At 44.1% G+C, this 27,298-nt stretch overlaps 1 long non-coding RNA gene across 1 annotated transcript; it reads left to right on the forward strand.

Moving 5' to 3' along the window:
- Positions 1-6,277: 6,277 nt before the first annotated feature.
- LOC112585058 lies at positions 6,278-12,134 on the forward strand. Its single transcript, XR_003109387.3, has 3 exons — positions 6,278-7,823; positions 8,529-8,683; positions 10,512-12,134. It is a non-coding gene; the product is annotated as an uncharacterized LOC112585058 (long non-coding RNA).
- Positions 12,135-27,298: the final 15,164 nt, after the last annotated feature.

Here is a 27,298-nt window from a genome sequence, read left to right on the forward strand (position 1 = left end):
TGGAGGGTCAGCAGCCGCTCTAGGGTCAGTGTAGAGGGTCAGCAGGATTCGATGCTACTAGCAGTTGGAAAGAAGTGAGAGGAAAAATGAGAGTAAAGGTGAAGGAATAGCAACAGGGCTTGATCACCAAGAAGCCAACTATCATGCTTGGGCATCCAAAAAACAAGGGAACCCAATATTTAATGTGTCATAAGGAATATTCATGTATTGACTGGCAGGAAGGTGGACAAGGGGAAGGTGATTAAGGCCTTAATACTCTCCAGTTATTAGGGCCTCAACGGGTCCTTGGAGAAGGCAATGGCACCCCACTCCAGTACTCTTGCCTGGAAAATCCCGTGGGCGGAGGAGCCTGGTAGGCTGTAGTCCATGGGGTCGCTAAGAGTCGGACACGACTGAGCGACTTCACTTTCACTTTTCACTTTCATGCATTGGAGAAGGAAATGGCAACCCACTCCAGTGTTCTTGCCTGGAGAATCCCAGGGACGGCGGAGCCTGGTGGGCTGCCGTCTATGGGGTCGCACAGAGCTGGACACAACTGAAATGACTTAGCAGCAGCAACGGGTCCTAATGGACAGAAAGGAGATGGGAAAGGAGGAAAAAGAGAAAATCGGAGGATAAAAGAAGAGAAAGTAAGAATGGTTTCCATCTATGAATATGTATAAAGTGTCAGCCATAGTGCAGACTTTTTGCTAGAAACTAGGAAAATGTAATGAAAAGTTTCAAGCTGTGAAACTGTTGAACAGCACACCACAGAAAATGTGTTCCTAAACCTCTGCCGAGTGATTGCTTCCAAAGACATTCGTTGTTTGGTTTACCCAGGTGGCCTGAGGCTGGGTCATATGGAGTCAGAGGTTGTGTACAGAGTTCTGGGCTGCAGATACCATGCTGGTCATATTCACTGGGCTGGCTCCCTAATCAGAATTCCTTTATGGCACCTGCACTTCAGGAGGAAACCCAATTTCCATCTTTTGGTGGAATATGCTCTAGAACCTTGGGGAAGGGCTTCCACTCTATAAGGAAGATCAAACAAATATCATATGGCTTCATTTAAATGGGGTCTGATATGTTCACCACTCATTCTTTCATTTGTTCATTTTTCAAACCTAAGGGTTACACCTTATTCCTAAAGGTGAGGTTAAAAAGAATATATAGAGCCATTTATTTTCCATAGTACTTTAAAACACTGAGAAAACTTCCATGACAGCCTCTCCCTGTGGCATTAACTATCTTGAAAACAAGTTGGACCTTAGAGCAGATTTAGAAGTGAGGGAGGACCATCCCTGAATTGCTGAACACTGGGTACTGAATAGCCTCAAAGTGAAGGCCCTCAAGGTTGAGAGTTGGGGACAGGCTGGGAAATCTGCTTGAAACTTCTTTAAAAAAAATTACTATTTTTATTTTTTTATTTGGCCACACCAGGTCTTAGTTGTGGCACACAAGATCTTTAGTTGCAGCATGTGGGATCGAGTTCCCTGACCAGGGATTGAACCCTGGCTTCCCGTACTGGGAGCTTGGAGTCTTAGCCACTGGACCACAAGGGAAGCCCCTGCTTGGAGCTTCTTATTCTTGGCTCTGATTGGTATCCAGTGGCTCATTATCCGGGCAGAATCATTGAAGGTACAGGTGATGCCACTGAATCCTTGCTCAGAACCAACATCCACCTTTACTATCAAAGACTCTTAGGAGACCCGGCTGCTTTCATGCAAGGCCCGAGTTACAGAGATGAAGAGGATGCATTCCGTGCCCTTGGGTTAAAGCCTAAGAGAAGACTCAGGAAGGTAAACAACTGATTGGAATTTGAAGCAGAATAAAGTGAGTTACACACTGTGGAAGAGGCAGTGGGTTGTGGGGGTTCAGATGTAAAGGCATTTAATTTTATTGTCATGCACGACTACAGAAAACTTTACAGAAAATATTCATTTCAGGTGGACCTTTAGGATAAGCAAGATTTGACAAGTAGAAAAGATGGGAGGACATTTTCCAGGTCAAGGGAGTTACAAGGAAATATGCAAGCCTGCAATGGGTTCCAGGAAAAGCAACTCTGGGGAGGTAGCTTGAAGGGAGGGGGAAATGCGTGGAGCCATGGAGTGAAAAGTCATGGGCAGAGCACCCAAGACCCACCCAAGAATGCCAGCAACTTTCCCTTGGATGTTGGGGGGACGCAGGGCAGGACCACTGGAAGAGCATGGTATTCTAAGTCAGGCACACCACGGTTTGCTCTCAGCTCTACTTTAATCCTGACTGACACGAAACAAACTATCTCAAAACTCTGATCATTTTCCTAATGCATAAATTGAAGATGACACTCTTTCTTCTCAGACTGACGGGAAGTTTAAATATGTTCAGAAAGTGCCAAACAGGCGCAGATGATAGACCCTCATTAAATGTATCCCCTTCGTTTACTTCCTCGGGTGGAATAAATTAGGAAGTATAAGCTGTGCATCAAAAAGCGATAATGTCATTCATTTTACAAATTATCGACCACCTACTATGTGTTAGGTCCTGTGCTGGGTGATGCAGGGTATCCGAGATGCAAGCTCTCAAAGGGAGAATAATACAGCTAGGGGAGATGATACACAAAGAGTCAAAAGTTAGGGACTTCCTTGGCTGCCCAGTGGTTAAGAATGCAGCTACCAACACAGGGGACACAGATTTGATCCCTGGTCCAGGAAGATTCCACATGTGGTGGGGCAACTAAGCCTTGGGCCATAACTACTGAAGCCCCATGCTCCGAAACAAGAGAAGCCATCCCAGTGAGAAGCCCATGCATTGCACCTAGAGAGTAGACCCCACTCACCGCAACTAGAGAAAGCCCATGTACAGCAACAAAGACACAGAGCAGCAACCCCCCCCACAAAAGTCAAAGGTTAGGTAATAGTCTGAGTTAACTAACTCAGAGTCATCCTAAGCTGTCTAGAGAGCTGGACAAGCATCCAGATAGTGAACACTGAGAGTGAAATACAGGTGGACAAAGGGCAGGGTGAGGTCACTGAGGGCTGGGGGGCTGGGTGGCTAGAGTGATGTCAAGGAAGAGAAGAAATGTGAGCCAGACCTCAAACACGGTTAGTATTTGGAAAAACAGAGGGAAAGAAGACTTGTGCTAAGGGGCGAAAAACCACCCATGGTGCAGTCAGGCTGGACGGTAAAAGAGGGGTCCTGGGAGGTAAGGCTGACAGGCAGGTGGAGGCCAGATTGTAAAGCTCTGGAGGTCAGGCTAGGGACTTCAATATCCATTACAGACAATGTCTTTTTATCGTGTGCTTGAGGCCACACTGTCTGATCTGCCCGCCAGATGCATTCTGATGTGTCCCCAGCCACACTTTGAATTTTTTATGCCACTTATTCTCTAGTATTTATATATTGCTTTATCTTATTTTTTCTGTTGGATACATGTGTTACACTGTGCCCTAAGCAAGACTGTCAGCCTCACAGGACAGGTCACACAAGGATGTCCTAACTTGGTATGACTCAGTACAGCTTAAGCTGAGTCTAAGGGGATACCCATGGAGAAGCTGAAGTCATACTGTGGTGACGGTCTGGAGGAAATGCCAGTTGCTGCACAGATACCATAATCAGCACATTTGTTGTCTCTTCAATGTTGATCTTAATGTTCTTGCTCCTGCCTTGATGGTTTGGTCCTCCAGTTTGAGCAGTGTTTCCGTGGACCGTATTTAATGCACTCCCCATCCATTAATACAGAATCCTCAAATACAAGGGGACACTTTTCTGATGAAGGGTCTTAGGCCTTCCAGGTTCTTTTGTGTTTTTGCCTGGTTGAGCTCCCTGACTTTCCTAGTAAAAACCAACCAATCATTTAACAAGAGAACTGCCAAGTGTCCCTAACTCTCTTACCCTCTAGAAACCCTTGTCCTTTGAGATTCCCAGCTGCCCCAGTCTCAGCTTATTCCCGAGGAGGAGATCAACCAGGAACCTTGGGAATTGGATAACCCAGGGCGGAAAGCAGAACTACAGAGCAAACATGGACTGCCCTGCTGTTTGCTTTGGTTTAAAGAATTACTGGGCATAGTATACTAACCTTTTGTTTTGCAGGAGCTTTACTTTCCTGGTAAATAGCTGTTTTTTTAATAGCAATTTCTTCATGTGACCAGTTGAACGAAGTCTTAAAATAGAACTGACTCACTTATCTGTGGATCAGCCAAGATGGCAACAGTGACACCAGGGTCACTGGTCCCATTCTCTTGCCAGAACAATGGCCAATCAGGAGTGCATGGGTTCCTCATCTACGCAGGGCACAGCTGTTCCTTCATCTCACTGCCTCTTGAAGCCGTAGTCCTCCATAGCCCTGATCATCACCAAGTGGTAGAGTCCTCAGATGAGTGTTTGGCGCCCCAGACACTATTAGAGACCCTTACCATGATGCATGCTCATGAATTTCTCTGGAGTAGATTACTTTGGTTCTACAGACACTTCTTAAACTTGTTTTCCATGAAACAAGGGCAGCTAAACTGGAGTGTGGGTGGATATGGGACCGGAAAGAGGCCATTCTAGTTGTTTCTGTAAGGAGCAAGGACAAAATCTCCCCTTCCCAACTGGAGCTCGTTTATGCCATTGGGAGGTCGGGGTGGGCAGGGGTGGGGGTGGGTCTGCAGCTGGTTGGTTGAGTGGGTCAGAGCCTAGCACCCAAGGCCCAACAGATAGTGACTAACCTTAGCCCACTTTTTCTTTCTTCCTTTCCTTATACGTATTTTCACTGGACAAACACTAGCTCTTTGTGAACACCCCCAAGTCACGTACACACACGTGCCCTGCGCCAGTTCTCTCCTCTGGTCTATGCTTTCTATGTCTGCACTGTTTTTTTCCCTTAACAAGTCCTTCCCTCTCCACTGTATCTATTCAAATCTTTCCCATCCTTTAAGATCCAACATAAACCTACTCAGTGTGATCCATGAGCTTTATTTTGGACCCTTGAAAATGAGGTGTCTAACATTATGGCCTTGGGATACATTTCTCTTCCATTTAGTGGCTGACCAAGGGAGTCTGGGGACTTCCCTGATAGCTCAGTTGGTAAAGAATCTGCCTGCAATGCAGGAGACCCCGGTTCAATTCCTAGGTCGGGAAGATCTGCTGGAGAAGGGATAGGCTACTCACTTAAGTATTCTTTGGTTTCCCTGGTGGCTCAGCTGGTAAAAACTCTGCCTGCAATGTGGGAGACCTGGGTTCGATCCCTGGGTTGGGAAATCCCCTGGAGAAGGAAATAGCAACCCACTCTAGTACTCTGGCCTGGAAAACCCCATGTACGGAGGAGCCTGGTAGGCTGCAGTCCATGGGGTCCCAAAAAGTCGGACACAACTGAGCAACTTCACTCACTCACAAGGAAGTCTGAGTCTAGCCTCTTTGGTGTTTAGTTAGAAGAAGTCAAATTAGTAAGCATTAAATGAGCATCTGCTCAGTACACTTCTCTCTGCTGGATCCTGGTATTGGAACCTGAGGTTTCTGCTTCTGGAGAAGAGAGCCAAGAAGCCTAGTTGTTTTCTCAGCCCTAATGGGAAGTGACCATGATAGCTAAGGGCAGTAGCCACAGGCTGTTCAGAACAAGAAGAAAAACAGGGAAGGAGTTCCAAGGGGTCAGAAGCAGGAATGAAGGACTTCAGCTTCCAAGAGCACAAACTGGTTGGTTCTCAAACTGGGTGGCCTGAGGTGACTCAGATGACCAATTACGCAGGTGACACAGCAATTAACAGAACCAGATGAGATCTCCAAGTGAGGGGAGTCAGCCCCAAACTCTTTCTGGGGAGCAGTCAAACCTTCAGCAGTCATGGAACCAAGTCAGCAGAAGTTCCTGAGAAGAGCTAAATTTATCCAAGTTGCTGGAGGTGTTTGCAGGCATGAACTTCAGGGAAAGAAATACAAATGAGGAACTACTTATATGCCAGGAAGAGAGACCAGAAAAGATGGTACCCATGGCTGGTGAGTCACAGCAGCAAAATAGGGAAATCTCATCAATGCTGACCAGTAGCAGCAGCTTGAAAGTGAAGTGAAGTCGCTCAGTCATGTCCGACTCTTTGCGACCCCGTGGACTATAGCCCACCAGGCTCCTCCGTCCGTGGGATTCTCCAGGCAAGAATACTGGAGTGGGTTGCTATTTCCTTCTCCAGGGGATCTTCCTGACCCAGGGATTGAACCCAGGCCTCCCGCATTGCAGGCAGATGCTTTAGCCTCTGAGCCACCTGGGAAGCCCTAGCTGTGTGAATTACAGGGTGTGTGGGATGGGGATGGGAGAGATTCTCTTTAATTGAGGCACTTGAGCCATCCTGGGAATTTAAAGATGATGGAAAACAAGGACTCTTATCACGCTTCCACTACCTCTAATGATAGACAGAAATGCAATGCTTTCTCAAAGAACAGAGTGAACAGCTGAGAGTTTCCAAAGCATGTTGGCTCACATCCAATGACTGATGCGTGCAATGCTCAGGATGCAATAGGTTGTTGACATGACAGTAACATCCTGAGATTGTTGACTATCTGGAAAATGTGTCTAAATTGCAAGGAGTTGGAGGGAAGCCAAGATTATTAAGAGTTATCTTGCCCAATCAAGGGCAGCTTTCAAGGGGAAATGAACAGAAGGATGTAGGAGGTAAAGGAGCACTGGTTGAGTACCCACTGATTCAGTTCAGTTCAGTGTCTTTCTGTAAATACTATCTCACTAGATCCTTTGAGGTAAGTGCCATTCCCATTTTCAGATGAAAAAACCAAGACCCATGGAGTTTACATAAATTTCACAAGGCCACACTGATCCATTATTAAAGTCAGGGTTAAAACTTAGGCTGCAAAGCTCTAAAACCTGGCTCCTTCTTCTCCACTGCAGTGTTTTCCAGCTCTCTCAATTCCCTTTGTGTATGAAGGCCCAGCCAGGGAGAGCCTCCAGGGAGGGCCTATGTAATTAGGACATGGGAGTGGAGATCTGGAACTTCTTGCTCATAAAACCTCCTGGATCTTGGCCTAATCAAAAACTAACCACCAATACACCTTTTAGGCCAACTCAACACTTTCCTACTTAGAATCCCTATTTTTTCTAAAATGACATTTCTCTGAGAAATACACTTAACTAGGTGAAAGGTGCATGTCTAGGCCTTTTCCCCTTTGCTTTCAGCATATGATAACCTTTCTGGTCATGTCCAGTCTCCTTGGTCCTTGTCCTCATCACAGAGCAAGCACATGTTTACGCAACCTTTATACCACATGGCTCTGAGCAGCACATGCTCTGATCTGGACCAGGCCCATCTGGACGAGGGGGGATGGCCTTCCACTGACCCTTCCAGGAAACACCTGTCCTCCCCAGGTTTCCCCGGGGCCCATGCTCGTGGTAGCAGTGCGAGGACCGGGGCAGAGTGGGCTGAAGCTTACTCCTCCACAGGAAGTCCAGAACTGGTTCCACTAACTTCTCCAGGATGAACCTGGAGAAGCCCGAATGTCTTTGTTCACTCTTAAATCCTCCCAAGTCCTTCCTTCTATCGTTTCAAGGCTTGGCTACACATACTTGCGACACAAATTTAACACTCAGGAGAAAAACAAGCAACAAGTTAAGGCATGTAAGACACAAGAACCTACACTCAGAGATAGGTGGAGGCTCCAGGCACTCCTTGTTTACTCCTTTACTCTTTCTGTCCTCGGGCTGGTTGTTCCTTAGGATCCTGTCTTGGGCATCTTCTCTCTTCAGTGTTCTCATTCTCCCCAGGTAATCTCATTCTTCAGCATGACAGTGATCGCCACCTAACTTGTCGATGACTCTGAAATCTCTCGCCTCAAACCCCAGCATCCACCTTTCCACTAGCCACCTCTATCTGGAAACCACTCAGGACACAGTGAGTGCTCAATAAGTCATTGTTGAATGAATGGACCGCTTAAATCCTAAAAGCTGGCAGTTCAGGCACAGAGATAAGCTGCTGATTTGTTGGGGTTTTATAGCTCTCCTTTTATTGTTGTTGTTCTGTGAGGCAGTTTGGAGTGGCAGAAAGATCACAAGTTTTAGAATTACAATCGTATTCGGATCCCGACCTTGCTCTACAATCTGTATCTATTTATCTATCTGAAGGCTACAAGTCAAACTCTGAGGTAGGCAGTATGGCGTCTCATCAAGGGTTCTGGATCTTGTTCTTAAACAAGTAAGCTGGGTAGCTTTGGACAATCTCTGCCTCTCTGAGTCTCCGGGGATAGCAGAGTTGGATGATTTCTAAGTTCCTTTCTAACACTTAACTTTTCAGTGTGAAGCATTCTAACACCTCGGGTAGAGTGGTTTTTTCTGACTAGCAACCTGACAGTTTTTACTCGAAAAGGATACTATAAATTTCAGCAACTTGGCATATTTCATTCTGTTTTTCTCTACATTTGCCTGGATATCTCAGAAAGAGGCTGAGAACCAGTTGTTGGCTTTAATACTGTTCAACATTCAGTCTTCTGTCATAGTAGCTGTACACGGAGCAGATTTAAAGATGAAGGTAAAAATATCTCTTCCCACACAGACAGCTATTTTTGTCTAACTCATCCACTTTCCTTCTTCCCAAAACAAGGACCGGCAGAAGCAGCTGTTGCCTAAGCACACTGGGCAAGTGTTTGCACGGGGGACTGTACATGAAGCTGTAACTCCAGGCTGGTAACTGATAAGATACCAGATGCACAACTGATGCATCTAAGTGAGTCATTATCTTCCAAAGCACTCATCTTGGTAGGTGCACAGTTATTCTAAATCTGTCTTAGGACTACTATTTATTTCCCATAGTAATTTAAAATTTAATCAAAGCAACATAGGCAGACCCTGAGCTGAAACAAGTCAAACATGCTAGATACTTATCAACCCAGCAGTCCAGTGGCCTCCTGACTACCTCCCCCACATCCGGCTCCCTAGAGGCAATTGCATTCAAGTCTTTCAGCTCTTTCTTATGATATGTACTTCTCAATTTTAATGTAATACGCTAATTCTGCTGTCACTTGATTAATGATTTATTTTTAAAATTTTACTGTAAATGAGGTATTAGATCTCTCATACCCTCTTTTATTTCTCTAGTGTGTCTAATTCTTCCAACAGAGAATTAAAAACAATATTCAGGGTTTAGGTTATTATCATCACTGAAAGATTGTGCATGCCAAGCCTAAGGACTATGATTTCAACCTTTTGCTTTTTCAGGTAACTCATTATAGCCTACTTCCTCCTCCTCCTCTTCTTCCTCTTTCCTCCTTCTCCACTTCCTCTTCCTCTCCTCCTTCTTCAATTATATTTGTATCTATGGCTAAATTTCCCTACACCATTCAGCATTCACTGTACATAAATTTCCATGTGGTCAAACCAGGTGTCGGTGGAGGAGGGAGATAATTCCGCATTCGTCTTGAAGCCTGCCATGTGTCTAACTTCATTTTTTCCTGTAGCTCTTCCTCCAGGGGACTCTGTCCTCCAGCTCCTCTTTGGGCTTGTTTCCAGGCTCACTGCAAAATTGACCACAAGGGAATTCCTTCGTAGTCATTCCAAAAATTCCCTTCATCTTTCTCTTCTGTTGCATCTCCTGTTTCCTGGATCCCATGCCTTCCCTTCTTGGTTTACACCCTCCTTTTGGTGGGGCACATTCACCAAGAATTCCTATGTATAGGAATTCTATAGGCAGTGCTTTGAAATCATGCTCATATGAAAATGTCTATTCCGTGCTCACATTTAATTAAGACCTTTAGTTGGGAATAGTTAAAAATAATTTTCCTTCAAAAAAATTTTTTTTTTTTGTCTACTAGCTTTGTCTAGTGTGATGTTGAGAAGTTTATTGCTATTCTTATTTCCCATTTCTTTGTAACTTTTTTTACATATAAGCTTTTGTTTATTCCTCCATTTCTTATAACATGTCTTTGATAATTTCTTCTCTATTATTTTTCCTTTTTTTTTTTCTTTCTAGAACTATAATTGTTCAGAAAAATAACTGCCTGGATTGATTCCCTAACTTAAAAATAAAAATCTTCTTATCTATCACTGTACACTTTTTACACTTTTTCTCTTACCTTTTGAAAGTTGGTTTTCCTTTTTTTTACATTTTCCAATGAGTTTACTGTGTCTTTAGTTCTCTAGCACTTTTTCTTATTTTCATGATTTTTTTTTTTTTTTTTGCTGTTGTTTTTGCATCTTAATCTTGTTTCATGGATATAAACTTTCCCTCACCTCTCTGAAGGCACTGATTATATATTCATGGTAATTTTCTGCTTTCTGCACTGCCTCTGCTTCTCCAAGTTGCTTTATTATTGTTGTTATCTTTATTTTTCATGTCAGAGGGCTTCCTTAAGCATCTGATTTCTGCTCTTATTTAAGAGTGAGGTTTGTCAATTTGGTAGGCTACATTTTATGGTCATCAAGTGACAAGCAGGCTTTTTCACACACAGCTGGTCATATTCAGAATGCAGAAAATTCAGTGCAAAGGCCAGATCCTTGAAACAAGGGTCACTGAAGTAGCATGGTATAAGTTCAGTGCTTTTCCCTTTTATTTAGGGTGACTTTTCTTTCTTTCATTCTTAAACTTTAGAAATCATCGAAGGGATTAATAAGTGATTATCCTTTTGAGGTCGTTTCAAATGCTGTCTAAAACTTGAAACTGGATGCAAGGTTGGAACTGCGGCTCACTGAGCCTGAAGAGCACCCTCTCTGGGGGTGGGCACGAACAATGGAAAAGATGAAAAGAAAGGTGATTTAGATGTTACGACTACCCAGGGAACTGAGCAACTGTGAAGCAACTGTGCCAAGGAAGAGTGGACTATGTAGATGTAAAATCCTAATGTTACATGACCTTTCTGTTTAACTTTCAAGTGAGCAGCACACTGCAGTATCACTATAGGATCGTTGCTGTTGACCAGGAAGCTGTCTACAAGAAGACAGTCAAATGAGAATGGAGAAATTACAGACACCACCGTCTTCAATTAAAATTTCTTCTTCCTGCTCTGAAAATAAGTTTTCATATTTTAAAGGAAAAGTGCCAGATCTGTGCTCCCTCAATTCCAGGTACGGCATGCCACGGACATGCATCAAGTCCATCCTGGAACCCAAGGGAAATGCTTTGCTCTCTTTCATCTAACCAATCATTTATTCATCAACCATCTATTTTTATCCTACATACCTGTCAAGACCCAATCTGAGAAGCTTTGCTTAATTATTTAATTCTACTTATTTCTTCCTTTCCTGAATACCTGTAACATAGCTATTGGCCTCAGGCATTCTAGCATGTAGTGATTCATGCATGACTTGGGTTGTCCTCAGGGGCAGTCACAAACACAAATGACTCCCAAGGGCTAGGCAGATAATGTAAATGAAGTCTTCTCCATGAGTTAGCTAATACAGCGTCCTAAGCAAGGGAGGGAACTAGAGAATGGGTGTTCTCAGTAAGGGCAGTCACACCTTCACTCCAGTCAACCACTGCCTGGCAGTAATGCAGGTTAAGGGTCATATATCTTCTAGTTTTTTGAGAGGAGCCAGATATCCAGCTTTGTATGTGATCTTTTAAAATGACGGTTCAATTTTACAAAAACACTACGTAGGACAAATAGAACAGGTGCTTCACACTGTAGGTTACAGCCTCTGACGTAAGTTTTCTCTCCAGAAGGCGATGAGCTTCTTGAGCTCATTGTTTCTGAATCCCCCACAGCAGCTCATGTAAATAACATGTGTAATAAATGCCTGACAAACGACTGTCCAACTTTGCAGAATACCACATTCAAGCCAAGCAAAATCATTGCCTCAGCTGATGCTCTGTAGCCTATAGGTGATGAAAAGTCTTCCCCTAAAATTCGTTTATGTATTAAAGCTTCCCACTCTGCCCCTGAATCTGGTGGGTCTTGATGTATTCGTCTGAGAGGTATAAATATGGTTTTAATTTGTTCTCTGCCATCTTTTCATAAAATTCTGTCTCAACCTCAACCTTCCATTTCTCTATAGCTACCACTAATAGGGTAAACTCATTACCTCTTTTCTATCATTTCATTCGCTTCTCACACATCCTTCCACATACACCACTCCTTAGGAATCACCCTCAATGATAAGGCCAACAGTGACCTCTTTTTATTTTTATTGGAGTATAATTGCTTTACAATGTTGTGTTACTTTCTGCTGTACAACAATGTGAATCAACTTTATGTATACATATATCCTTTCCCTCTTGGACCTCCCTCCCACCGCCCCCCACCTATCCCACCCCTCTAGGTCATCACAGAGCACCGAGTTGAGCTCCCTGTGCTATATAGCAGGTTCCCGCTAGCTACCTACTTTACACATGGTAGTGTGTACATGTCAATCCTAATCTCCCACTGCCCCCTCTGTCTGTTCTCTATGTCTGCCTTGGTATTTCTGTCCTGCTAATAGGTTCATCAGCACCATTTCTCTAGATTCCACATATATGTATTAATATACATATTAATTTCCTTTTTATGGCTGAGTAACATCCCATTGTATATATGTATCACACACAATGGTACAGCATAGAAAGCTCAGAGATAAATCCACACACCTATGGTCACTAATTTATGACAAAGAGGGAAAGAATATACATGGAGAAAAGACAATCTCTTCAATAAGCGGTGCTGGGATAACTGGATAGCTACACATAAAAGAATGAAATCAGAATACTATCTGACACTATACACAAAAACAAACTTTAAATGGATTAAAGACCTAAATGTAAGACCACACACTATAAAACTCAGAGAGGAAAACATACGAAAAACTCTGTGACATAAATTATAACAAGATCTTTTTTGACCCACCTCCCAGAGTAATGAAAATAAACAAATGGGACCTAATTAAACAGGGACCTCTTTGATGTTACATGCAGTGATGCTAATCAGTGCTTTCATCCTCCTATCTGACTTGCATCAGGCTACAGCATTTGATGTTATTGATTATTTCTTACTTCTTGAATCTATTTTGTTCCTTAGCCTTTTGAGGCTCTACTGCCTCCTGAATTTTCTTTCATCTTCCTAGATACTCCTCATCAGACTCCTTTTCCTGCACAATTCCTAAAATGCCAGTTTCTTGCAGGTTTTATTCCAGGCTCTCTTCCCTCTCTCACCACACATTCACCCTGAATGACCCTACCCTCTCCCATGACTCTGCCCCAACCTCTGCCCCATGAGTGCTGATGACGCCCAGTTCTACCATCTCCGCTCCAGACTCATCTAATCAGCTGCCTTCTGGCAGTGTCTGTCTCCATTGATACTTCACACTCACAAGTCCAAGGCTGAGCTCATCAGCCCCATTCTGCCCCTGCTTCTTCTCTTCCTGCTTCACTGTTCTTTGTGAGAGGCGTGCCATCCACCTAGTGGCCCAAACATGAATTTCGCAACTCTCTCCCATGTTGGCTTGTCCAACAAGCATGAAAAGGTACGTGCTTGAAATACCAAGAAAACAGGGTGCCAAAGAATTATTTGGAAAGTGTTCAGTGCTTTTAAAAAAGTGTCAAGTAAGCCATTCTAGAATAAAACAAACTTCTTGAAATTCCTTACACTTACTTTAAAAACATTTTTAAATTAATTTTTATTGAAGTATAGTTGCTTTTCCGGTGGCTCAGTGGTAAAGAATCCACTGAGGAGGATTCTCCAATGCAGGAGACAGATGTGGGTTCTATCCCTGGGTCAGGAAGCTCCCCTGGAGAAGGGAATAGCAACCCACTCCAGTATTCTTGCCTGGAGAATCCCATGGACGGAGGAGCCTGGTGGGCTACAGTCCATGGGGTCACAAAGAATTGGACATGACTTAGTCACAAAATAACAATAGAACAGTTGCTTTACAATGTTGTGTTGCTTTACAACGCTGTATTAGTTTCTGCTGTACAACAAAGTCAATCAGCTATATGTATATGTATATCCCCTTCTTTTTTGAATTTCCTTTCCATTTAGGTCACCACAGAGCACTGAATAGGGTTCCCTGAGAGCTATATCAGTTCTCATTAGTTATTTATTTTATGTTGCTGTTGTTTAGTCGCTAAGTCATGTCCGACTCCCATGGACCACAGCCTGCCAGTCTCCTCCATTCATGAGATTTCTCAGGCAAGAATACTGGAGTGGGTTGCCATTTCCTTCTCCAGGGGATCTTCCTGACCTAGGGATCAAACCCTTATCTCCTGCATTGGCAGGTGGATTCTTTACCACTGAGCCACCTGGGAAGCCCAACTACTTTATACACAATATCAATAGTGTATATATGTCAATCCCAATCTCCCAATTTATCCCAACTGTCCTTCCCCTCTTCCTTGCTGTTGTTTAGTTGCTAAGTTGTGTTCAACTCTTTGCGACCCTATGGACTATAGTCTGCCAAGCTCTGTGATGGAATTGCCCAGGCAGGAATACTGGAGTGGGTAGTCATTTCCTTCTCCATCCCACTTGCTTACACCTACTTTATTCTGAATGATGTATACAGGAGGCTGGATGGGCATAACCTTTTCAGGGCTGAGAACCAGTACATTCTCACTATAACCATAGTCATCCTCAGCCATCCCTTCTCTACACCCATTTGGTTCCTAAGCCCTGTTGATTTCACCTCATTGACAACAGCTGAGCCAACTTTAATGGACTCTTGGGGTCTTTGCTGTCTGCTACCCAGATTCTTAGAGCAACCTCTTAACCAGCTCTTCCTTCCCATCCATCCTTCACAGAGGAAATATCTGCTTCCTGTATATCACTCTCTTGTCAAAAATCTGTTCATTGCCATTTAGTAACTTCAAGGAAGTTCCAACTACTTAGCCTGGTCGTCATGGCCCTGCACACCTTTTTGCCCTGTACTTGGCCTCCTCAATTCCATGCCCTACTTCATCTCTAGGCTTGGCCGTCAATAGTCCATGTTTATTCCACCCCTGCACCCCACCATGTCCCTGAACCTGAGGAAATGGTCTGCAAAAGAATGAAAAAAAAAAAAAAATCAGAAGACTTTAAACCTCTAGTCTTCAGAAAAGAAATGGTTCAGGTCCCTCCACCTCTTAAAAGTTTCTAAAGGAGAAATGAGCAGACACAGAGATAGACCTCAGCTAGGAAATCATTTTCTTGGGATTGTCTTTTGGGCACAGCTTTTGCTCATCAAATGCAGGTAGATGGGTTACTGGGGCTACACGTAGAAGAGGGTCATTGTCTTCTTTCTCTCAATGCCCCGCTCAGTGTGAGTATCTTCACATCACCAGCCATGAGCCAGCCTCTCAGCTGATTGAACTCGTGTCTGCTGTAAACAGGGCCGGGTAGAACGCTCTGTGCGCCTCCGGCTGGGGCTCAGCCTTGGCTGGGGAGGATGGCATTACTCACTTGGAGCCCCATCCTCGCCTCCCCCCAACAACTGTTTGCCCATTTTCACCAGGGAACTAAAATGGGGATGGAGGGGGAGGTGGGAGAACACAGAGGAGCAGGGCTGTTTGTTCTCTTCTTGGTGTTAACAATACAACATCTGTTCTCCAGCCTGGCAGCTGGACCAAAGTGAAATGATGTGAGCATTTGTTGGCCTCTGGATCAGGGGGTGGAGTGGGAGAAGGCAGGAGGGAGGGGTGCACTGAGGGCTGAAGCCTCCCTGAACAATAACAGCAGTAACACTAATGAGAACACCTTCAATACTACTTTGCAGGCAGGTCGGTGGAACACACAGAGCTGAGTAACTTGTTCTGGCTGATCCACATAGTATAACTAATGCACCTAAGAGCGATCTGTGTGCCTTTTAAAAAGAATCACCCAATTAAAAGGATAGGGTTTAGCTGGTAAATATCTGTTTTGGCTTGTGCACTCTGATAGAAAACGTCTTTGTTAGTATGTAAGAGTGAGGCTGAAGGAGGTGAGGCTGAAGGAGGTGAGGCTGAGAGAGGTGGAAAGTGAAGAAGGAGAGTGAGAGCTGGAGGGAGAGAAGCAAGGGGGAACGAAGGACCCACGGCCTCCAGGCTTCTCTCCTCCCTGCCTCCTGTTCCTTCTAGTTCTCTGCTGCCGAATGCTGCTCAGGCAGTGGGCCACGTCTCTCTTCCCTCCACGACTCGCACTTAGAGTTTTCATCCAGTCTAGTGACTATGGTCTTTGTAGAAAGTGAAAGTTGCTCAGTCATGTTTGCCTCTTTGCAACGCTAGGGGCTGTGGCCCGCCAGGCTCCTCTGTCCATGGGATTCTCCAGTCAAGAATACTGAAGTGGGTAGCCATTCCCTTCTCCAGAGGATCTTCCCAACCCAGGGATCGAACCCAGGTTTCCAACATCACAGGCAGAGTACTTACCATCTAAATAATGACCCATTCCCAATTTATACCTCTGGCAACAACATGTTTTCCAGCCTCTTATATCCGACTGCCTGCTTGTCACCTCCAATTGGATATCTAAGGCAGAGGTCCCCAACCTTTTTGGTGTCGGGGATCAGCTTCCTGGAAGACAGTTTTTCCATGGAGCTTGGAGGATGATCTATGGGATGATTCAAGTGCTCCTATGAGCATCTAATGCCACCCCTGATCTTACAGGAGGCAGAGCTCAGGTGGTAATGCGAGTGATGGGGAGCGGTTGTAAATACAGATGAAACTTATCTCACTTGCCTGCCACTCACCTCCAGCTGTGTGGTCAGTTCCTAACATGCCACAGGTTTGTGGCCTGGGTGTGGGGGACCCCTGACCTAAGGCATATCCAGCCAAGCATCCCGCAGTGAGATTCTGACAGCCTCCATCTCCCAAACTTTCTCTCCCACAGCGTATCTTCCTCTCTCAATGAATGGCAACTTCACCCTTCCTTGACACTCCTCTTCCTCTCACATCCCACAAAAAATCTATTAGAAAAACCTGTTAACTTGACCTTCAAAATGGAACCCAGAACCCAATCACTTCTCCCCATTTCAACCACTGTCCCTGTGCTCTGAGTCATCATTAGCTCTTATCCAGATCATGACAACAGTCTCCTGACTGCTCCTCTTCTGCTTATGACGTCCCTTCCCAGTTCATCCAATCTACTCTCAATGCAGCAGTCCGAGTGCTCCTATTAAACTGTAGTTTAGATCGGGTCACTCTTCTCTCAAATTCCATCAGATCCTCTTCGCACTGGTAGAAGCCAAAGTTCCTACAATAGCCTGCAAGGTTCTCTGGGACTTCTCATGCTTTTAACTCTGCCTGGAACATGCCAGGCCTCTTCACACTGGTAGAAGCCAAAGTTCCTACAATAGCCTGCAAGGTTCTCTGGGACTTCTCATGCTTTTAACTCTGCCTGGAACATGCCAGGCACACTTCCAGGACTCTTCCTGAACTGCTCGTCTCTCTGATCTTTGCTTATCTTACTATCTCATTTTTAGGCCTCTATCTCAGCATCTCCTAATCTCCTTTCTTAGTTTATTTTTCTCTATAATATTTGCTTCATCTAACAAGTTATATCTCTACTTATTTATTTTGCTTGTTGCCTGTTCCCAATGATGATGCAAATGGTATGAGACTGTAAGACAGCTACCACCCAGAACCACAATCAGTCCCTATTCCAGGTGTAACAAGGGTTTTGGTTTTGTTGAAAAGAAGAATAATGTTCTGTATTTAGTTTCTGGTTCATGATGATGTTCAACATTTTTGTTTTTGACTTTTTTTCTGTGTGGGGGTTCAGAATTAGAAAAATTCATGAGCAGACTGAACAGACACACAATAGTGAGAATGTGTAATTAATGCCTTCAGCACAATCAGGATATGAAAATCAGTGTCTGCAAGATTCTTTTCATTGGGTTTTATCATCGTACTTTTTGTAGCCTTTTATTATTTCTTTCTTCTTAAATTTCTGTCTCAACTTCATTGCAGTGTATAAGCTAATATGAACTGAAGAGGTATCAATATAATCTTGCAGTATTAAATCCATCTTCTTTTCCCTCCATAGATCAGGAGAAATAGGAAAAGTGCTGTACTCCCATGTTTGCTAGTCAAGGCAAATATAAAACTTCTTGGTTCCATGTGAAAGGCTGACAGAACTTGAATTATAGATCTTATATCTTAAAAGCTCTTTTGACAGTGGCAGGAGGAAATACTTGAAAGTGGCGGTAATAAAGTGGAGAGTCCTTAAAATTAGTGACAGTTTCAAATCAAATGAAATTAACAGTTAAGACTCAGGTAGGAGACCGTTTTGATGTTCCAGATTTATTCTGCTTCTGTTGTTTTAAAAAGACAGAAATCTTAGCATGGCTAAACGGCTTCTCTTAGTGTTCTTTAAAAGTATTTCTGGCATTTTGTGAAGAGAAAGTGTAAGTTCATTGCAGCTAAGGGATGTCAAAGATTCATCTAGATTTGCTTGCCAAATGACAGTCTGTCAAGTATTTGAAGACATGTGTTATGTCTCACAGAGGTCTGCAGTTTTCTTGGGTAGATAAACTAGCCTCCTTCTACTATTTCTTATATGACAGGGCTGCCCCGTTCTGGGTATTTTTGTCTGGCTCTCATTCAGTGTGGTTGTCAGTCTGGAAGTGTGATACCCAGAACTGGACTTCCCGCTTCAGATGTGGACTGACCCGAACATAAGAGACTGGTACTTCTACAGTCCCTCTTGGGCAATGTTTTACTTCTTTTCATCCTAACTGCATCAGCATTAGTTCGTCACCCACATCACAGCACTGATTCACAATACCTTGTAGTCAACTCAAACCTCTAAAGTATCTGTTGTTATTTCTTTCTGTTGAACAAGAGTAACTTTAAAAACTTTTTATTTTGAAATAATGATTGATTTTAGGAAATTGCAAAGATAATACAAAGAGATCTCAAGTACCACTCTTCCAGTGTCTCCCAATGGTACTTCTTACTTAACTATAATATAATATCAAAACCAAGAAATGAAATTTGTGCAATGCATGGGCATAGTTCTTTGCCATTCTAACTTTTTTTGACTTAAAAAATCTGAGTTTGTTAAATAACAAACTCTGTACCTGCATGAGCTTCTTCAGATGCCATCCTCTTTCTTCTACACTGGAATAACTTATACTGTTAGAGTTGGATTTTTTTAGAGCTTCTCACTTCTCTTCCCTCTTTAACATTTCTTAACACCTCTCCTGACCAAAACAACAACAACAACAACAACAACAACAACAACAAAGAACAAAACAATAGCAACAACAATTAAAAAAAAAAAAACAACCCTTCTTTTTCAGCATCCTACATCAGCAAAATGGTACCACCTTTCACTCAATTACTCAAACTAAAATTCTTGGGAGACATTGTTCCTCCCCCCTTTGCTTATACCCTATATCCAATTCATTAGCAAATCCTATCAATTTTCTTTTAAGCATTTTTTGCCCCCACTGTAGCCACTCTGGTCTAAGCCACCATCACTCTGGCCTCCACTGTGGCCTCCGAACTGACCTCTCAGTCCAATGCTTGCACCTGGAGTCTATTTTCCACAGAAAGCACAGACAGATCCCTTAAAGAACTCATCTGAGTCATCAGCACTACTCTGCTCAACACTTCCATGCAAATTTGTAGAATTTTTTTGCATTTATAAAAATGATTTTTGGGGGGCAGAAAATGGCAGCAAACTCTTATCTGAATCTATTGAGGATGGCATAATGGTCTTTGGTTGCAGCAAGTGAGACTGCAGTCAGAGAGAAAGGAGAACTGATAAACTATTCCTGGAGTAGTTTTATCAGTTCTATCGGTAGAAGGGAGTACAGATAAAACTACTCCTGGTGAGTTCCCCTTGCTCCTTGCTCTGAGCTGGCCTGATACTAATTAAGAGTCCATGGAGACGGGGCTTCTCTAGTGGTCCAGTAGTTCAGAATCCACCTGCCAATTCAAGCGACATGGGTTCAACCCCTGCTCCATGAAGATCCCACATGCTGCAGGGCAACTTAGCCTGTGTGACACGACTATTGAGCCTATGCTCTAGAGCCCATGAGCCACAACTACTGAGCCCACAGGCCACAAACACCGACGCCTAGAGCCTGTGCTCTGCAACAAGAGAAGCCACTACAATGAGAAGCCCATGCCCCACACCTAGAGAGCAGCGCCCACTTATCATATGTAGAGAAAGCCCGTGTGTGTCAATGAAGAGCTGGTGCAGCCACGTATAAAGTGAAATAAAAAAATAAATCTTAAAAAAAGAAAAGAGCCTGCGGAGACGCCTCGCAGTGACTGTTGTAAGGATGCTGCTCAGAATACACCTGTTATGCTGCTCTGTGTCCCTTTTACAAGGACCCTTCAGAAAAAGCTTTCCCTAGTTTTAGTATCAGCCTTCGTTCAATTATTCAGCCAATATTCACCGAGACTCCTCTCCACTGCTAGACTCTCTCTTAAGGGGTACAGGCTAGGTCTTGCACTCATGACCTTCTGTAATGGGAGAGACACACAATAACTATGTTATCAAATAAATGAGTTACATTTTTTTATGGATGATTAGGTGCTATAAGAAAAAACAAGCAGAGTGAAGCAATCTCACCATAGGCTTATAGGGAAGAGGAATCGCTTTTGAGTCGGCAGTCAGAAACCACTTCTCCAAGGATGGGACTTTGAGCTGAGGTCCAAATGACAAGAACAAGTCAGACGTGTGAAGATCTGAGGAAAGAGGAAAAATGAAGCCAGAAATGACCTTGATGTTTTCAAGGAACAAAAAGGAGAGCGGGTGGCTGACATGCAGTGAGGAAACAGTGGGGGTGCGAGCTGTGAGACCAAAGGCCCAGAAAGACCTGTGCATTGAGCATGCTAGGGAAAGGGGAAGCTGCTGGAGTTGAGAAACACACTGGGGCTCTCTGCCATGCATATCTCTGGGCCCCATGAACAGATATGCTCACCTGCTTCCCCCTTTCTCATCTTCTGCTCAACAGTTCGGGGCCAGATTCACGACCTTTGCTAAGTGCCTGGGAGCCTGCATTGTGTATTAACTTCATCCCTGGAACCATCTCATGCCCAACTCTGTGTGTCCTTTTTCTTTTTAATACTTCTTACCGTAGCTAGCTTTGATTTATATTCTCTTTCAATAAGTCACTTCCTGTTTTGTTTCAGATGAAGGCAGGTGGACAATGCGTACACTCGGGGACAAGGTGAACACACAGAAGCAATGGCAGAGGAATGGGGAGAGTGACATCTCCATCATGGAGTCTTCAGAATGGGATGGCATGATTTTTTATCTATCCAGCTCAACTTAGAGGCTGGCTCCCCTGTCTCTGACTTTCTGTTCCTTGGGTTCTAGTGTGAAGACACAGGTTTGGAGGGGACTACTCTTTATTAGTGAGAGACTTTATTTTGGGGGGCTCCAAAATCACTGCAGATGGTGACTGCAGCCATGAAATTAAAAGACGCTTGCTCCTTGGAAGAAAAGTTATGACCAACCTAGACAGCATATTAAAAAGCAGAGACATTACTTTATCAACAAAGGTCCATCTAGTCAAAGCTATGGTTTTTCTAGCAGTCATGTATGAATGTGAGAGTTGGATATAAAGAAAGCTGAGTGCTGAAGAATTGATGCTTTTGAACTATGGTGTTGGAGAAGACTCTTGAGAGTCCCTTGGACTGCAAGGAGGTTCAACCAGTGCATCCTAAAGGAAATCAGTCCTGAATATTCATTGGAAGGACTGATGCTGAATCTGAAACTCCAATACTCTGGCCACCTGATTCAAAGAACTGACTCATTGGAAAAGACCCTGATACCAGGAAAGATTGAAGGCAGGGGGAGAAGGGGAGGATGACAGAGGATGAGATGGTTGGATGGCAGCACCAATGTGATGAATATTTGTTTGAGTAGGCTCCAGGAGTTGGTGATGGACAGGGAAGCCTAGTGTGCTGCAGTCCATGAGGTTGTAAAGTCGGACACAAGTGAGTGACTGAAATTAAGAGGTATAAGATGAGTCCAGATGAAAATGGGGAATGTATTCCAGATCCCGGATACCTAAGAGACCACAGATCATTCAAAGATCCAAGGAAGCTAATCCCATAACTCTCTGGAGTGAAGGGACAAAAAGGATTGGGAATGTCAGGTATTTCCCTCACGAGTTATCTAGAATTCTGTGGACATCTCAGGGTGCTGTGGTCTCCACAGGCCCTTGGCTCAGGGGTGATTCCAAGTGCAGCAGAGCCATCCCAGGTTGACCACTGACCTCTGGTCATCTCTAGCTCTTGGATGAACCAGACTTGAGGCTTTGAGAATATACATAGGCCAGGGGTCTTGTTATGTTGTGATAACTACCCTGTTCTTCCCTGTCAATCTATCATCTTAAAAAAAATAAAAAAGGTAGGTACTCAGAGTGGCTGTGTGATTGGGGTGAGGCAGGGGTGAGTCATTCACAGGTTATCTCTAGGAAAAGGGACAAGACAGAGGCCTGAGATCATTCTACAGGCAATGAAATAGCATATCTCATTTGCTTTAAAATACCGCATGTGTGTATTAGTCACATGGTCAGACTCGTTTGTGATCCCATGGACTGTAGCTCATCAGGTTCCTCATGAAACTCTCCACGCAAGAATATTGGAGTGGGTTGCTATTTCCTTCTCCAGGGGATCTTCCTGACTCAGGGATCAAACCAGAGCATCCCCTCCGGCTTTCGCATTGGCAGGCGGATTCTTTACTGCTGAAGCACATGGGAAGACCTTACATGAGCTTACATGTAATTTTTTCAAGCCATCATCTCTTTTGCCTGTACTCTCTCCCCTACCCCATGAAAAAAAGGTAGAGGGTACATTTCTTCACGATTTTGCTTTTTCACATTCCTCTTTAATCTGGCCTCTGCCACAACTGGCAGCAGAAGTGCTGATCTATCATGAGAAGGTCTTTCTCAGGGAAGCGTGGCCGAGGCAGCAGCAGGAAGTACAGGAAATCTCATGAGACAGTCTGTTCTTGAACACTTGCCTGTCTTCTTCTGCAGACTCACAAGGTAAAGAGAAACGTCTGAGACATAGGGGAGGTGGCGGGAGCAGAAGCCCAGTTCTTAACTGTTTGAGGTTCACCCACAACTGGCAAAATAACCACAGGGCACAACTGTTAGACTCCAGTCAGGCCTGCGGCCATGGTGCTGTGTGTTGAGATACTTTTGTTTCTAACGGGTTCTAAGCACCCAGGGAGCCCAGCAGTTAGAAGCAGCAGTGAAAGGCTGCTGCTTTGTCTGCAGGCGCTATAATACGCTGGCTCATGGTAAGATGCTGCTAGGGTGGTCCTGGAGTGGTCATGTGAGAGGGGAGGCATGGTGGTCTAGTCTCATGAGGCAACGAGATAGCTGCTTCCAAGGGGAGGTCTGGGTCATAGATCAGAGCCAACTTCTTTGGAAGACTCAGGCTGGGGCCCTGTGACTGCTCTTGCACTTTTGGGCAATTCAGTTAACTGATCACACACAAATGTGAGCTCCGGGATGAAGACACTGGCCCCAAGCCCCAAACTTGTGAAAGTTTCATCACTTGTTAATTAAGACAAAGGGAGAAAGAGAGTGAAAGAGTGAGAAAGGAAACAAGACAAGACAGAGAGAGAGAGAAAGAAGGAAAACAAAAAGAAAGCTTTCTCTGGCACATCTTTGGCAAGTGTTGCTTCCTGATACAGCAAGGTCCATTCTTAGAAATGGCTGGGCTTCACTGCCAGGGTTAGATGAAAGCCAGTACAGGCAGACTGGCCCCAGGCTGAATGCTCTGACCCAACCCAATCCACCCAGGCACATGCCCAACCTCTGCACCCTGTCTTTTGTTTTCCACCACATCTGATCCTCCAGTGCACACCTCAAGAGCTGGAAATTCTGGGGTGATTTGCCTCCACCGTATATATACCAAAACCACCAAGCCAGTCATAGCAGCTTCTTTAGAGACAGCGTCTAATGAACCCAGTGGATGACTTCTTCAAGCAAGTTGGCAGGTCAACTTAGTTTGGAGGAAGAAAGGGAAGCGGGTCAAAATACGGCCAGAGATCAGAGATGGACCCTGGATCAGCCATCACAAATCTAGGATTCTAAAACCCTCTCTCTGCTACTTCTCTTGCCTGAAGGGGAACTCCGCCCTAGGCTGAAAACGTGAAGAACAGAGCTGGGTATTGTCAGGGTCTGAGTGGATGGATTAGAGCCTGAAACAGGGTCTGCCAGTCAGGAGAACAGGGCTGAGGTCTGACCAGTGTGGTCCGGTGAAGATTATCATCTGACTTATCCACTGGCCATGCTGATAAGGCCTCTGACCTGTTGTGGCCTGTCCTAATTTAAATGGAAGGCCTCTCAGGTGGTGCAGCAGTAAAGAATCTGCCTCCCAATGCAGGAGACGCAAGAGGCACAGGTTCAATCCCTGTGTTGGGAAGATCCCCTGGAGAAGGAAATGGCAACCTGCTCCAGTATTCTTGTCTGGGAAATCCTGAGGGAGGATTTCCGAGTAGCCTGGTGGGCTACAGTCTATGGGATGGCAAAGAGTTGGGCAGGACAGAGCACAAACATGATCGAATAACTGATTTAGAAAATGCAATTGATGATATATATGATCCAAACACTTAATTTGTCTTTCTAAGCTCAGATATGATTATTTATTTTAAAATGGATGTTCTCCTCCCAGTTCCCCACTGCCCATAGGTAACTTGGTGATTGAACTTCTGACCACAATTTTTAAATCTAAATACAATCAAGCTCTAAAGGTGAACATTTCTTTAATAGATGTATAATGCTCACAGTGAAATTAAAGGTGAGAGAGGCTGCTGAACTCCTGCTGGGCAGGGATGGAGGATACAGGGATTTTATCACTACCTCTCTCAGAGAAAAGACAAAATATCAGCTCTCCCTGCCACCACCCCACCACCCAAACATAAAAACACACAAGAAACTTTGGTCACACAAACTGCTTCCAGGCTGACCAGATATTTTCTCAGTTCAGTTCAGTTTAGTTGCTCAGTCATGTCCGACTCTTTGTGACCCCATGAATCACAGCATGCCAGGCCTCCCTGTCCATCACCAACTCCTGGAGTCTACCCAAACCCATGTCCATCAAGTCGGTGATGCCATCAAGCCATCTCATCCTCTGTCATCCCCTTCTCCTCCTGCCCCCAACCCCTCCCAGCATCAGGGTCTTTTCCAATGAGTCAACTCTTCGCATGAGGTGGCCAAAGTATTGGAGTTTCAGCTTCAGCATCAGTCCTTCCAATGAACGCCCAGACTGATCTCCTTTAGAATGCACTGGTTGGACCTCCTTGCAGTCCAAGGGACTCTCGAGAGTCTTCTCCAACACCACAGTTCAAAAGCATCAATTCTTTGGTGCTCAGCTTTCTTCACAGTCCAACTCTCACATCCATACATGACCACAAGAAAAACCATAGCCTTGACTAGATGGACCTTTGTTGGCAAAGTAATGTCTCTGCTTTTTAATATGCTATCTAGGTTGGTCATAAATTTCCTTCCAAGGAGTAAACATCTTTTAATTTCATGGTTGCAATCATCATCTGCGGTGATTTTGGAGCCCCCCAAAATAAAGTCTGACACTGTTTCCACTGTTTCCCCATCTGTTTGCCATGAAGTGATGGGACCAGATGCCATGATCTTCATTTTCTGAATGTTGAGCTTTAAGCCAACTTTTTCACTCTCCTCTTTCACTTTCATCAAGAGGCTTTTGAGTTCCTCTTCACTTTCTGCCATAAGGGTGGTGTCATCTGCATATCTGAGGTTATTGATATTTCTCCCAGCAATCTTGATTCCAGCTTGTGCTTCTTTCAGCCCAGCATTTCTTATGATGTAGTCTGCATATAAGTTAAATAAGCAGATGACAATATACAGCCTTGACGTACTCCTTTTCCTATTTGGAACCAGTCTGTTGTTCCATGTCCCATTCTAACTGTTGCTTCCTGATCTGCATACAGGTTTCTCAAGAGGCAGGTCAGGTGGTCTGGTATTCCCATCTCTTTCAGAATTTTCCACACAGCCAAAGGCTTTGGCATAGTCAATAAAGCAGAAATAGATGTTTTTCTGGAACTCTCTTACTTTTTCCATGATCCAGCAGATGTAGGCAATTTGATCTCTGGTTCCTCTGCCTTTTCTAAAAACAGCTTGAGCATCTGGAAGTTCATGGTTCACGTATTGCTGAAACCTGGCTTGGAGAATTTTGAGCATTACTTTACTAGCGTGTGAGATGAGTGCAATTGTGCGGTAGTTTGAGCATTCTTTGGCATTGCCTTTCTTTGGGATTGGAATAAAAACTGACCTTTTCCAGTCCTGTGGCCACTTCTGAGTTTTTCAAATTTGCTGGCATATTGAGTGCAGCACTTTCACAGCATCACCTTTCAGGATTTGGAATAGCTCAACTGGAATTCCATCACCTCCACTAGCTTTGTTTGTAGTGATGCTTCCTAAGGCCCACTTGACTTCGCATTCCAGGATGTCTGGCTCTAGGTGAGTGATCACACCATTGTGATTATCTGGGTCGTGAAGATCTTTTTTGTACAGTTCTGCTGTGTATTCTTGCCACCTCTTCTTAATATCTTCTGCTTCTCTTAGATCCATACCATTTCTGTCCTTTATTGAACCCATCTTTGCATGAAATGTTCCCTAGGTATCTCTAACTTTCTTGAAGAGATCTCTAGTCTTTCCCATTCTGTTGTTTTCCTCTGTTTCTTTGCATTGATGGCTGAGGAAGGCTTTCTTATCTCTCCTTGCTATTCTTTGGGACTCTGCATTCAAATGGGAATATCTTTCCTTTTCTCCTTTGCTTTTCGCTTCTCTTGTTTTCACAGCTATTTGTAATGCCTCCCCAGACAGCCATTTTGCTTTTCTGCATTTCTTTTCCATGGGGATCATCTTGATCCCTGTCTCCTGTACAATGTCACAAACCTCTGTCCATAGTTCATCAGGCACTCTGTCTATCAGATCTAGTCCCTTAAATCTATTTCTCACTTCCACCGTCTAATCATAAGGGATTTGATTTAGGTCATACCTGAATGGTCTAGTGGTTTTCCCTACTTTCTTCAATTTCAGTCTGAATTTGGCAATAAGGAGCTCATGATCTGAGCCACAGTCAGCTCCCAGTCTTGTTTTTGCTGACTGTATAGAGCTTCTCCATCTTTGGCTGCAAAGAATATAATCAATGTGATTTCGGTGTTGACCATCTGGTGAAGTCCATGTGTAGAGTCTTCTCTTGTGTTGTTGGAAGAGGGTGTTTGCTATGACCAGTGCGTTCTCTTGGCAAAATTCTATTAGCCTTTGCCCTGCTTCATTCCGTATTCCAAGGCCAAATTTGCCTGTTACTCCAGGTGTTTCTTGACTTCCTACTTTTGCATTCCAGTCCCCTATAATGAAAAGGACATCTTTTTGGGGTGTTAGTTCTAAAAGGTCTTGTAGGTCTTCATAGAACCGTTCAGCTTCAGCTTCTTCAGCGTTGGGGTTGGGGCATAGACTTGGATTACTGTGATATTGAATGGTTTGCCTTGGAAATGAACAGAGATCATT

Source organism: Bubalus bubalis, chromosome 5 (assembly GCF_019923935.1).
Source record: "Bubalus bubalis isolate 160015118507 breed Murrah chromosome 5, NDDB_SH_1, whole genome shotgun sequence".
In the NCBI taxonomy this organism is placed as follows: Eukaryota; Metazoa; Chordata; class Mammalia; order Artiodactyla; family Bovidae; genus Bubalus; species Bubalus bubalis.